General features: G+C 38.6%; 1 long non-coding RNA gene across 1 annotated transcript; it reads left to right on the forward strand.

Moving 5' to 3' along the window:
• The first annotated feature begins 220 nt into the window (after positions 1-220).
• LOC308408949 lies at positions 221-1704 on the forward strand. Its single transcript, XR_013973879.1, has 3 exons — positions 221-463; positions 1335-1384; positions 1519-1704. It is a non-coding gene; the product is annotated as an uncharacterized lncRNA (long non-coding RNA).
• Positions 1705-13012: the final 11308 nt, after the last annotated feature.

Raw genomic sequence — 13012 nt, forward strand, 5'->3', positions numbered from 1 at the left:
AAAGATGAAATTAAACTTTAGATGTCCCTTTTGGCTGTTTTTTTTCTCACTGTCCAGTTGATGAAGGAGGAGAGCAGGGACAGATGAGACCGCCGTCAAGATGAACACATGGGGGGGGGGGGGGGGGGGGGAGGTGGGGTGGGGGTGGGGGTAAGAAAATAAATGAGAAGCCGTAATTACCCAGAGGGAAAGGTCAAGACGTTTGGGCGGGTTTTTGTAATTAGCTTTATTTCTACAAGCAGAACAAACAGAGCAGTCTTTTGTGAAATTATGTTAGAAAGGTTACCCAGACCTTTATAGCTGGTGGATTAGCTATTCACTCGGAGCCCTGAGTGTTGCCTGCCCAGCAAACAGTAAAAAAACCTTCACATCTCCTCTGGACACAGAAAAACAGGCGCTCGGAGGAATTAAATAATACATTTCAGATCAGCCAAAGAAGACGGGAAATGGGAACATTTAGGAGGTGGGATTTTAATTGAAACTAAGTCAAATTACATGATAAATTCTCAGCGAACATAATTAACCTGATGACGTGACTGTAGGGTAAGGAACATTTTCTACTCTATATCGGTATTCCCTTGTTGCCATTGGGGGACATAGCTCACACGTATGCTGTAATTAGATTAAGACTAATTTTACTTATACTTTGAAATGAGATAGAAAATCAAGTGTATTAGTGCCAACTCCATCAATATGAATGATGTCAATGGAAAATTGTATTTAGTAGTCAGTATAATCTTTTAGTGATATAAGTTTGCATATGGTAGAATACTGCATGTAGTTATTTGTATTAGGAAATATTCAACCATGTATACTTAGAGGCATATAATTAGTTGTGTGTGATCTCTAACAGGCTGCAGGCTTGGGGTGCATCCCAGGAATGCACCCCCACGTCTGGGAGCATGAGAGCTCATACCTTGTTTTATTGTTTTACGGCAGGATTAACGTAGCTATGTCTGTTTTAGTTTAAGTGCTTCTTTACATATAGATGAACTGCTGGACTTCCTCACCATGTTATCTAGGGTGGGGGAGACTACCCCCTTTCCTGACCAAGGATGTACCTTTTGTGCTCTCATGACCCTTTGATCAGCAGGACACACACACACACACACACACACACACACACACACACACACACACACACACACACACACACACACACACACACACACCTACTGAAGTATAAATAAAGATTGGGGCAGTTTCTTAGTGCGAGTCTCAGTCTGGAGGCTGCCCTTGCTAGCAAGAAGTTCTGTGTGTTTCTCTTCTCTGAGTCTTTACTGAAGAAGTGTTTTAGAATATTTTCCCTAACAAATGTCATTATGAATTTCCAGGTTTAAGAGACATTTCATTCACATATTTGCTGAATTCTCATCAGCATGTGGTAAGAAAAACCTGAAACTTGATAATTGAGTCTATTTGCTTTTCTTATTTCACATTTTTGTCTGGAAATAAAACAGAAATTGTTGTGTTTGTGTGCAGATTCATTAATGAATAATTGTCTCGTTCTCTCTGCAGGACAGCTGATAAAAGTCTTTGTTGCTGGTGGTCTGAAAAAAGGGGCAAAAAAAGGAAGGCGTTCTCGTTCTTCGTTAAACGTGACCATACCTCATTGTGAAATAGTATGACATTTAACTAAAAATAAGGTTATTTTAGTAAAAAAGGATATGCAAAAAGATGTAATGTAGAAACTGACTTGGCCAGCTGTGAAGCAGAGGCTGATGCAGAACAGCAAAATGTGATGAAATATTCAAATATGACAGAAGTTCTGAGTTTACTGCTCTGCCTGCAGTCAGATGGTAAAGGGCATGTCAGGATTTAGTTGACAACAGTACAGTCTTAACACTCTCACATATACTCAGTTTTTCTCCTTATTAATGAGCAGAGCCGCTGGCTGCTGTCAGGCCTTCATACACACCGTCACAACCAGGCAGCACGATAATAATTTTTCAACCTGCTGGCATAAGCATTAAAACTCTTGTCTACCCCCCTTCTCTTGTCTATCTATCGTTGCTTCTGCTTTTCTCACACTTTTTTAGATCTCTGGTTCTTATCGGTCCAGAAGCTCCAGCAGTGTCAAACCACAACGGAGCTTCTTATTAAGCTGGCTGGCGGCGGCAGAGCTATCGTGCTCGCTGAGCGGCGAGCGTGTTCAAAGACAGGGAAAAAAGTGCATGCAAAATATATAAATCGTCTGTATTTTCATCTTCACTTACTTCCTTTTTTCTTGCTATGGTACCCGACGATCAGCGATGCTCTTCTGACGGGACGGCCACCCTTCTCGCTGAATCAGGACTTTGCAGTTGAAAAAAGCTTCAATCTTCAGATCTTAAACTTTGAACAAAAGCTGACAGCAGCATGTTCACAGCTGCACTTATCTCCCAGATAGTGAAGTGACAGATTTTTTTTTCAGTCCTCACAGAAGAGCTCACTATTTTATTGTCATTTCCTACAAATCTTCTTGGATCAGTTATTTTGACTACGCCATAACAACATAATTAAACTGTGTACCTTTGTTTGTTCTGTAAAATCGCCGTAATAAAAATGTAATTTCTCCCCATCACTATCTTCTCAGAGTTGCAACAAGCTAAGCAGGGTATTCCCGACAACACTGTCCCGTTCCACCTGGGGGATCCCGAGGTATTCCCAAGCCTGATAAGGGCTCTATTCTGGGGTGTCCTCCAAGTCTGGTGTGCCAGGAGACTTTACTAGGATGTCCAGGCTCCAGACCTCTTTTTAATGATTTTTTTATTACAAGTTTGTCCTTCCTGAAACAAATCCAGTGGAAACTGCTTTGTGTTTGTCTTCTGAGATAATCTTCCAACCTTTTGTTCTGTACTGACAAACCCAGTAACAGCACTCCTATAGTTGCTGTGCATTTAGCACACACTTACTTTGTGTTTGGCGTGTAGCTGAGGAAGGAGGCTTTGTGGGCTGTTGTGCTGCTTAGTCTGCTGCATTAAAATGAGTGTTTCAAACTGTTTAATGCCCTGCTGGCGACTGCATTAACTTGGTTTGATTAAAATTTGATTTGATTTGATCTGAGGGAAGCACTACAGCAGTGTTGTCTGAAACTTTAATTTCTGTAACTGATGGAAGATGAAAAAACAGGAACACAAAACACAAAGCAGTAAAAGAAATCCCGAGCTCATGGGATGACAAATGAAAATAAAAAAGAAAAGTACCCTCAGTTAAAAAGTATTTTTTTGTATTCCTAACATGTTTAGTCAGATTTGACTGATTGTTTTCTTTACTGTCTCCTTTTAGTTTTTCTTCTTTTTTTTTTGCCATTTTCATTACATTTTTTTTTTCAATTTCCTGTCATTTTAAAATGCTTTACTCTACCCTCAGCCCGTCAGTCAGTCAGTCCTGTACTCTTTCAGTTCAGGCATACAAAGAAATTCAACTTTAGAGAGAAACATAACCAGATGAGACAGACACAGAGAAAAGAAATTGTATAAATATATATATCACACAATATTTGTGGTCTTATTTACCCCCATTAACTGCATTTAACCCAGTAAAATCCACTTTGTCGTACGTTTGTTGAAATCTCTCAAAGCTGCTTTTATTTTTGAGCTTCCTAATAGTAAAACCAACATAATGCACAAAGCATAATGTCAACCTAAACACCTTAAACACAGAAATGAGCAGCAGATTGTAGTTTATATGGGTTAAATGACCAGATGTTGCAGCTTAAAAAATCATTTAGTGCAAATCCATGTGTAATGAATAAACTAAACCCCGTATCAACCTTCCTCTTTTTAATAGTAGAAATATATAAAATCTACCAAGCCCCTAAACTATTAAAGGGACAGTTTCTGATCAGGAGTTCCACAGTAATTTCACCTTGAAATTATGAATCATTCCCTCAAATTACTAATTTCAAAACTCATTATACTTATCACATTCCTTCAGTTAAAAAACGCATGCCTTCAAATTAGCAAATGATTTCCGGAGAGCTTAATTTGCTCTCCTTCGGCTGTGAAGGACATCAGTTATAATCTTCAGCGGGGACATCAAGGATAAGTGTGTTTAACTGCCAAAGAAGCATCTTCACATGTTCTGAGTCCACGATCAAAGTCAAACTGAATCCAGCTGGTAAGACTTTAGATAGCAGACTGAGAGGGATGATATAATGGTAGTAATGTTTTGAGGCGTTCTCCCTCCTATCTATCCCCCTGAGAGGGGGGATAGATACACTGGAAATTCCCAACATGACTTTAAAACAGCGCCTTAGGTTTTGTATGAATTCTACTTTGTATTTTTAGAATGTAGATATTTCACTTGGGTCAGTTCACAAATGACCAAATATTTAAGTACAACTTACAGTCCCTTTGCATATACAGGAACACAGAAACTGTTCCAGGTGTGCAAGCTGAGTACAGAGAGGAGTGGGCGCCTCTATGAATGTAATTACTGTTAGTGTCCACTTCCCCAGGGAAAAGGATTTTGGTTTTACATTAGTCAGTTATGACCTTTTATTAATCTGACATTGTGATTACAACAAACCTCACTTAGAGCTGCCTCTGCAGCTCATACCGTCAGTGCTGTCATTATTTAAATTGAGTTTACCTGCTGCACATACCTGGAGGACTTAACTCCCACCACTGTGTCAACTTTAGAAAACAAAGAAGAAGTTTAAAACTTGCTGACGTTTCACTTTTAGCTGAGAAAATTTGTTTTCAGGCACTGGAGCGACAGGATAACGAGCCATTTCTGCGTTTTTGATTACTTCTCTCTCACTTAAGACACCAGACAGACAAGGGTGCGATTACTCAACAAATGATAGCAACAATAACAAAAACAAAGGATCGATCAATGTAAAGGAAATATAGAAGAAATGTACCAATCACCCGTAGCTGTTGACTGCAGGGGGCATGGAGAGACAGCTATGTTGAATAAATATGATTCAGGTTGGTAAAATATGAGTTTTCTGATATTTTGTGCTTACAGTTCTTAATGTTGCTGTTTGTACTGTTAGGATAAACAACATAAAAAAGTCAAAAGGAGAAAACATAGTCAATATAGTGAATCTTTGGTGGGTTATGTTGTGTGGTCACCTCCGGAGCGTTAACAATAAGCAGAATAAGGATTGAGGCTCTGTCACCAAAGCATCAATGACCATTAACCGGTTATTAGGGCGACGCTGTCTTCACTGAAGGCTTTGATGGTAAATATTTGTACTCACGGTTTATCATTCATATAAAGTACTGTGTCTTCTTATAAGTACAAACACTTTGTTACTTTACTGTTTAAATTTTCAGTTATCTGTACTTTACTTGAGGAGATATTTTTCTGACATTTACTATTACTCCCTACACTTTTAAGCAAATATTTGTACTTTCTCCTTCTTAGATCTTGCATTAAACATCAAACCGTTAGCCCTAAACAGCAACACATGAAAGGCTGTCCTGTTCGTGTATTAATCACCAGAAGACGTCGCATTAAAAAAGATGAAAGAGGCAAAACCGTGTGCCACAGTCAGAGTCACAGTGCAGATGTCTGTACGTTGCAGTTGCGATACTTCAGCCTCTAGCTAGCGCTACTGAAGAGGAGCGAACATAAGGGGGGAGTTACGTATTTTTTAAGTGTCAGGTCATTTCAACTGCAACATTTCTATCAGCTCAACAAACATCAGCAAACACACAAACTGTGTGCAGTTTGTCTCGCAGTGTCTTGCTAGCTATTGAACAAACAGCTGAGACAGATTTGCTTTTTAAAAACATGAAATTATAGATCTGGTTGTTTTTGTTCTTTTGTTTCTTGCAGTTTTACATCTAAAAGTAGATGATCTTTAACATCTGTCCCTGTTTTCATCACACAGGTAGAAAAAAGAATACACATTGGTTTAAGTACGTATAACTCATATGCAGCAACCTGTAGAAGTGAGTGCTGTTTAATGGATTCGCCTCAACAAAACACTCTTGCTCGTTCCAGTAACTCCACGGCAAATTAAACGACGAGGTTTTCAGAAAAACATTAATGCATATTAACTAATCTGTCAGAAGGTGGAGGCAGAAAGTGGCTGAGAGTCTGAAGACGGTCGACTGCTGACGCCTTGATGAATAAGAAACACCTAGCTGTTTTTAATGACAAGCAATTTCTCATTTATTTGTCATTAATTTCTAATCATCTGCTCTTTCTCCTATCGCTCTGCGCTACTATTTTTTTCTTTGGTCTTCAGTGGAGTTTTATTCTTACCCAGCAACAAAGCTAAAAATGAAATGTTGCGTACGTGTTGTATACAGCTCCAGCAAATCTTCCTGAAGAGGAAAGATTTGTTAAGTAAATAAGTGAAAATATTTACTAAATGCCATCTATAATAAATGCCAGCACGTAGAAAGCCTGAATTTGTTGCCATCGTGAATTTGAGAATAAACAAACAGGCTTGTTCTCACTTTGAGTACACACTCAACTTAGCTTGGCCATTTTGCCCACTGTTTTTGAGTTTCCACATAAATTTATGATGAGACGACTGGTACGGTGAAATAGTCCAAAAAATTAGCTTCTGTCTCACTTCACTTATTACTTTTCCTTGACCTCAGTGGAAAAGGTCATGGGGTCAAGGAAAGATGTGAAAGAGAACTGTGGTGCACACAGCGATAGACTTCTGATCAACAAACACGCTGACGGTGATGTCTGCCATACTGAAATAAAAATGTCCAACATGCACATGAAGGAAATGACACTTATTTATTCCTTTCTGCTGGAAGGATCGTGAAATTCACTCTCTTTGTCTCTTTATGCCAGCTGACCTGAAGTAAGAATTAATCCACGATAATCTTAAAGCCTTCCAATATAAATAATGCAGTCTGAACTATAGCAACCCTTAAATGCATTTTTATCATTTAACATGATGTGGCTTTATAAAGTTTACATAAATTTGTTCTTTATGGAAGGCCATTATTGACCATTATTGGATGCTTTGAGTTTAACAGCCTGTTGCTTTAAATTCAAAACCCATCAGCAGGTTATGAATGAAGTAGAAAACACCACTATAACTAAAACGTATACGATCAGTTTTGTTGATCATTTTTACGAATGTTTGGATGATATGAATCATGGGGTGAAATTATCAAATTTCCTTTCATAACAGATGGTCCAGTATTCTTCTGCCAAAAGGGGGTAATGAAGGAAGCACTGAAGCTCTTTCCCGTAGTATTTGGAGAATACTAAACAGCTCTCATTGTGGCTGCCACTCAGATACTTCCAGGTCACTTCAATCAGTTAGAAACCTTCCAAACAAAATTTCCCAAGAAATAGGGAAAAAGCCTAAATGTAGAAAGAACATTTGAGGAGTTTGGGGTTTTTATATATTTATAATTCTCATGAGTTAGCAGGCTGAAATATCAGGTCTGAGCACGGGTGTGTTCATGACACACTGACATCTGAACTAAAAGCCTGTGTTACAACAGTGAAATGTTTAAATTATGAGACATGGATGAAAGCCTTGTAAACAATGTCACCTTTTCTACACATCTCAGAACGAATGCTAATTTGAATCATGACCAAAGCTTCACATAGCCAGGATGCAGATCATCAGTGCAAATGCTGTTAGGAGAGGGCTAATTTTAAATAAAATAATTATAAGAAGAAGCAGAGCATAACGTGTTTTACGAGCCAGCTGTTCCATGCAGGTGATATGGCCAATGATCAGACAAAACAAAACTGAATGAAAAAGCTGTGCTCCCCCCCTTCAGCATTATTTTTTAATTATTATAATTATAAAATAAAGATAAATGAACTAAGAAGCGTTAGGTCAAGCACACTCACTGTGCCATCAATCCCAATCATACTCAAGTACCTGTGTCATTCCGAAGGATTGTCTTTTTGTTGGTGACCTAAATGTGCAAAAGTTACAAAAACTGACCTAAACACATTGTGATAAATATGTTTCAAGTTTTATTGTCATGTACAGTTCAACAGTTTAGCCTCATTTATCCATGAAATTCTTTGGCTTGTGCTCCTCAGCTTTACATGAGCACATAGAAAGTGTGAAGTTATATTAAGAAGAAACGGAAATAAAAGAAAATAGCAGTAATAATAATGAATGAGAGAAAAAAGACAGAAAAAAAGTATTAAATATTTTGAAATTTAGGACAAGCTTAAACAATGTTTAAGCAAAGTTCATTAGTGCGGTTTAAGAAATTACTCCATCACCAGAAAGTAGTGTGTGAGGTCATAAATGACCACATGTGGTTATTTTAGTTAGAAAATACTTAAAGTTCCACCATTTTATTGTAATTCTCTCTTTTTTGCATATGAAACTGGAGGAGTTGTACTTACATCTTATGCCATCAGCTTGCCCTTGGTCACGGTTTCCTTCCACATATAGTTTTGCAAAATCTGCATAAAAAGCGCTTGCAGCAACAAAAACATAATATTCCGAAACACGCTTTGCCGATCCGATCAGCTGTTTGTAACACTACCTACGTCCATCAGCGCAAACTTTCGCATGTCCGCCATTACCTGCCCAAAACCGGAAGTGATGTCATTTTCGGTTTTTTACCATCAGGGCCTCATGAGCCTATACTGGTGTTTTTAAAAGTTATCTTTGACTTTATGACTTTCTGTGTCGTTTCTGGGATGCTTAGGACTCATATTGCACTGCTGGAAATAGTTTATTGTGATGCATATGCTGCTTTTTTGCAAATTTGCAGTATAATATTTATTTTCGTTTTTCCTGCAGTATATAAAAATTGGTGTATTTCAAAAATAAAATTATGAAGACACTCAAAATAAATTTCCTGTGGTGGGAAACTATTTTGTGCAACTTTTTTGTATTTACAATTTTGAGGGATAAGCCTCTTAAATTTCTCTAACTAGAAATATATGTTAAAAAAACAAAAATAATTTTCAATTTTTTTGTAGTTTATTGCACTTTTTTGCAATTTATGTAATTACTATGCACTTAATGCATACACATCATTAAAATCTGGGCTATAATGGTTGTATTGATGTATAGCAACTTGAAATGCTCCCAAAAAATGGCACTACAGCAGGTAAAAATATAATATAAGCTCTGGCGGACTTGGTTCTATGGTAGGTCTTAAAGGCTTAAACCCTTTAATACTGCCAGTGACCTGGAGTGGGTGACAGGTGAACCTATGTTTGGGTTCAATATAACGACAGTCCTAGAAACACTATGGAGATGGAAACAAATGTTTGTCTGTGTTCAGTGCGAGTTCTCCCTCGTTAATCCAATTTCCACTTTCCTGTTGCTAATCAGCTTTACAGAAGAAAACAAGTCTGTTGTTTGTGGGGGAGTAAGTTGGTATAAAGCCTAAATTGGATTACCCCATGAGGTCATTTTTATAAGGAGATTAATCGATTAATTGAAAAAATAAGTGATAAAAGGATGAAAAGAGTCATTAGTGCTGCTCGGCTCTCGTTATTTTCCTGCTAATGAAACCTTTTTCTATGTTGACTACAACTTATATACAGACAATAAAAAAAGCATAAAAATTTAACTTTATGTGATGAAGATTAGCAATAACCAGTGGAAATAAATAAGTCAACGCCTCTCAGCTGACCCCTTCACAATCACCTGATTTTTTTTGTTCAATACTTAGAAGAAGAGTCTGCATTGGGCAAAAATAACACCTTTCAAATATGACTTGTTTTGAGCAGCTGCTAATCTCACAAGTTGATGTGTCCTTTACTGGAAATATGCCTGAACTTTTCTTCAGAAATGTATATGCATATGTTTTTGTCATGTAGATATCTCCTCTATTTATGAAGTTATTGTGGCTCAAAATGATGGAAGAAATAAGGTGAATTAAGTTCATCCAACAGCTTCAAACCACATCAAGTGAACATTTGGTCAGAATGAGTGGATTACGCTCTAATCTCATTTAACAATATGTCAAACCAAACAGGTAAAAACCAAACAGTCACTGTATTTGGGGAGCAGTATGAACATATTCTCCTCATCTGCTGATTGGCTGGAACTGACTGATCTCTCGTTCAGGGGTGGAACAAAAACTTAAATTCAGTCAGTAACAAATGGCCAATGAACACTGAGCTCAGAGACATGGTGTCATGTCAGGTGCTGTGTGGCAGGCAGGATGATGGACCCAAACACAGGACTCGAACACAAAAGGTGACTTTAAAGCAGCAGCTTTATTGCTGGGAGAATCTTCCATAAAAAACAACTAACAAAAAAAAAAACTAAAACCCTGAACATCCAAACTAGGAACAAAACACTAGGAAAGCAGAAACATGGACCACGGTGAAACTTGCATGAGGAGGTACGACGCACCAATGAGCAAAGGAAAACACAGGGCGTAAATACACAAGGGAGTGACAAGGGAATGGAAACAGGAGGGAAACACAGCTGAGAATAATTAGACATATTGTGACAAGGGGGCGCAAAACTAGATACACTGACATAGGACATGGGAGCGTCAAAGTAAAACAGGAAACAAGAGACAATCACAAAGACAGACTAGACACTGAGACAGACACGACTGACTGGGGAGACAGAGGGAACAAGGAGACAAGAGTGACTAGACGAGGAACACGGGGAAGGCAAAGTGACAGAACTTAATCCCAGGAACTAAGAATAAACACAAGCAGAAAACCGTGAATGACAATAATCCAAGAATATAAATGAACAAATAAACACAAAACACAGTGACCCAGTACCGCACGGGAATGTTTCTAACTAGTAACTACTAACTAGTTTCTGATATGAAATAAAAATGTCTTTCATTACGTGAAAAATGATAAAATATGTTTGTTTTTTTTGCGACATCAGCAAAACAGTCAAATTCAAGTGTCACTTGGTTACAGTCAGTTAGCATCTTCTAAAATATCCCAGCTAACATTACAAAATCTGATATAGCTTAAATGAAACAAGGTACATCTATTTTAAGTCAGAGAATTATTATTTATCAATGTATGTCTTTACATTTGTATAAAATATTCATCTGTTGGTTTCATCTTTCTTTCTATGGTCAGCTTCTCCAGCCTTTGATGGCCAGTTGTGCTTCGATCTTCTTCTCATTACTGTTTTCCTTTCCTGCTCATCTGCTTTAGCACCATATATATGGTTACTTTGCGTATCTCAATCTATATTTCAAATAAATGCTCTAACGTCAGCTTGGGTCTGTTCATCTTTTGACCGACTACTTTATAATTCTATTGATCTGCTTTATCCATCAACCAGCTGATTACTCTTTTGCTTAGTGGCTCATTGGATTTGGCTCAGTTAAAAGGACAAACTGATCATTTGCTCTCAATCAAATGATTAATTGAAGTATTGTCCCTTTGTTTGATCATTCTCTTTGTCTCTCTGTGACCAATTTACTTATCTTTTAATTGACTGATGGATCTCGTAGTCAACAGCATATCTTCCCATTAGCTGGTCGATCTGTTACCCTGCTCATTTACCAACCTCTTTATCTGTTTATTCTCCAGTTTCTTTTTTTCTACCCCCAACTGCTCCGTCTGTACACTGACCAAATATTCCAATCAACAAGTTATTGATTGCTTTCTTCTCAATAATAACCTTGTCAGGAAAAAAATACTGCTGTGAGAGTGGGCAAAGATGTTAGCTTCTTTCTTCTAGGGTCTTTTAGGGGATATCAACCCCATGCACAAAGACACGTCCATCTGCAGTAAAGCCGTTACAGCAGCATTACTGTAAGAGCCTGCTCTCGTTTAGAGCTGGATTCACGGAAGCATCCCTGTCCAACAAAAGCTCATCATCATTTCTTCTATGTCCTTTCTTTCTGCTGTTATACTCATTTATATGCAGGAGGGTCCGTGGTGGAGGAAACGCTGTGAAGGGAGAAGGGACGGATGGTGGGAAGGATGATGGATGGATTCGATGGGGAAAAGTTCAGTATCTTCTTAAAAAAATATAAAGAGAAAACAGTTTGAAAGGCTGAAGTTCACCCGCTGTAAAACGGCGGAGAGCGAGAGAAAGAGTTGTTTTCCAGGTGGTGTGAAGCCAGTCTGGCTCTGTGATTGGTCCCCTGAGCCTGTCAATCAAGCCTGTGAAGTCAGGTGTGACCACCCTTCTTGCTTTGTGATTGACAGAAGGTCCTGCCAATTAGAGTCCTAAACACGCACACACAGACAGTCTGTCTTCAGTGTGTCTGCAGCTGAGCCGAGCTGTCTCCTCTCTGGTTGTAAATGTCGCATCCTGGGAGCGCTCCTGGTCACCATGACGCCCTCAACTAACCCGAACACGCTGGTTGCCATGGACACCGTTGGTCTCCCTTTTGCTTCTTATTTCATTACTTTAACAATAAAGTAGAGGCAAAACCTTCTTGTCCTGTTGTACAAACTGATGATGAGAATAAATTAAGAAAGAAAATGATCAAAAAAGCTACAACATGAAACTGTTTATAGTCCAGACGGGGGACTATTACAAGTCACTGCTGTTGAACAGCTCCCTGCTCTTATCACTCCCACCATAAAACGATCAAACCACAAACTGTGAGACCCATGGAGCATTGACTGTAGAGGCCGGACACCTCCACACTGGTTTCTTTATTCTAGTTGCTTTTGTTGTCAAAAAAACAAATGTCTAAAGAGTGAAACTGCGAAGGCGATAAATTAGCATAATGAGTGTCATGGCTGGAGAAGCCAGAACAAGGACCCAAAAGCAGATTCAAACAGATGTGCAGAGTGACGTGAGCACACTTTATTTACAAGACTGTGATATAAATATGAAAGACAAAAACTAGTAAACATGGGCAAGGGACTATATACAAGGACGTGAGCTAAATACTAAGACTGGAACATGAGCTAGGAGCTATATACAAGGACGTGAGTACAATACCAAGGACATTAACATGAGGAGCACAGAAGCTAGAGAGCTAGAGCATGGAACCAAGAGAGGTATTGGACCTGACAAGGGTACAGAGATAAGAGAGCCGGTGGTCATAGGCATTGTTTGCAGATGGAGACGCGTGACAGGGGAGGCCTGTGGAGGTCCGGGTGAGTATACGAATGAACCAGATGGAGAGCCATCGAGTCAGGCAGGTGAGAGCAGGAA

The sequence above is a fragment of the Rhamphochromis sp. 'chilingali' genome (genome assembly GCF_963969265.1).
Source record: "Rhamphochromis sp. 'chilingali' genome assembly, chromosome: 13".
In the NCBI taxonomy this organism is placed as follows: Eukaryota; Metazoa; Chordata; class Actinopteri; order Cichliformes; family Cichlidae; genus Rhamphochromis; species Rhamphochromis sp. 'chilingali'.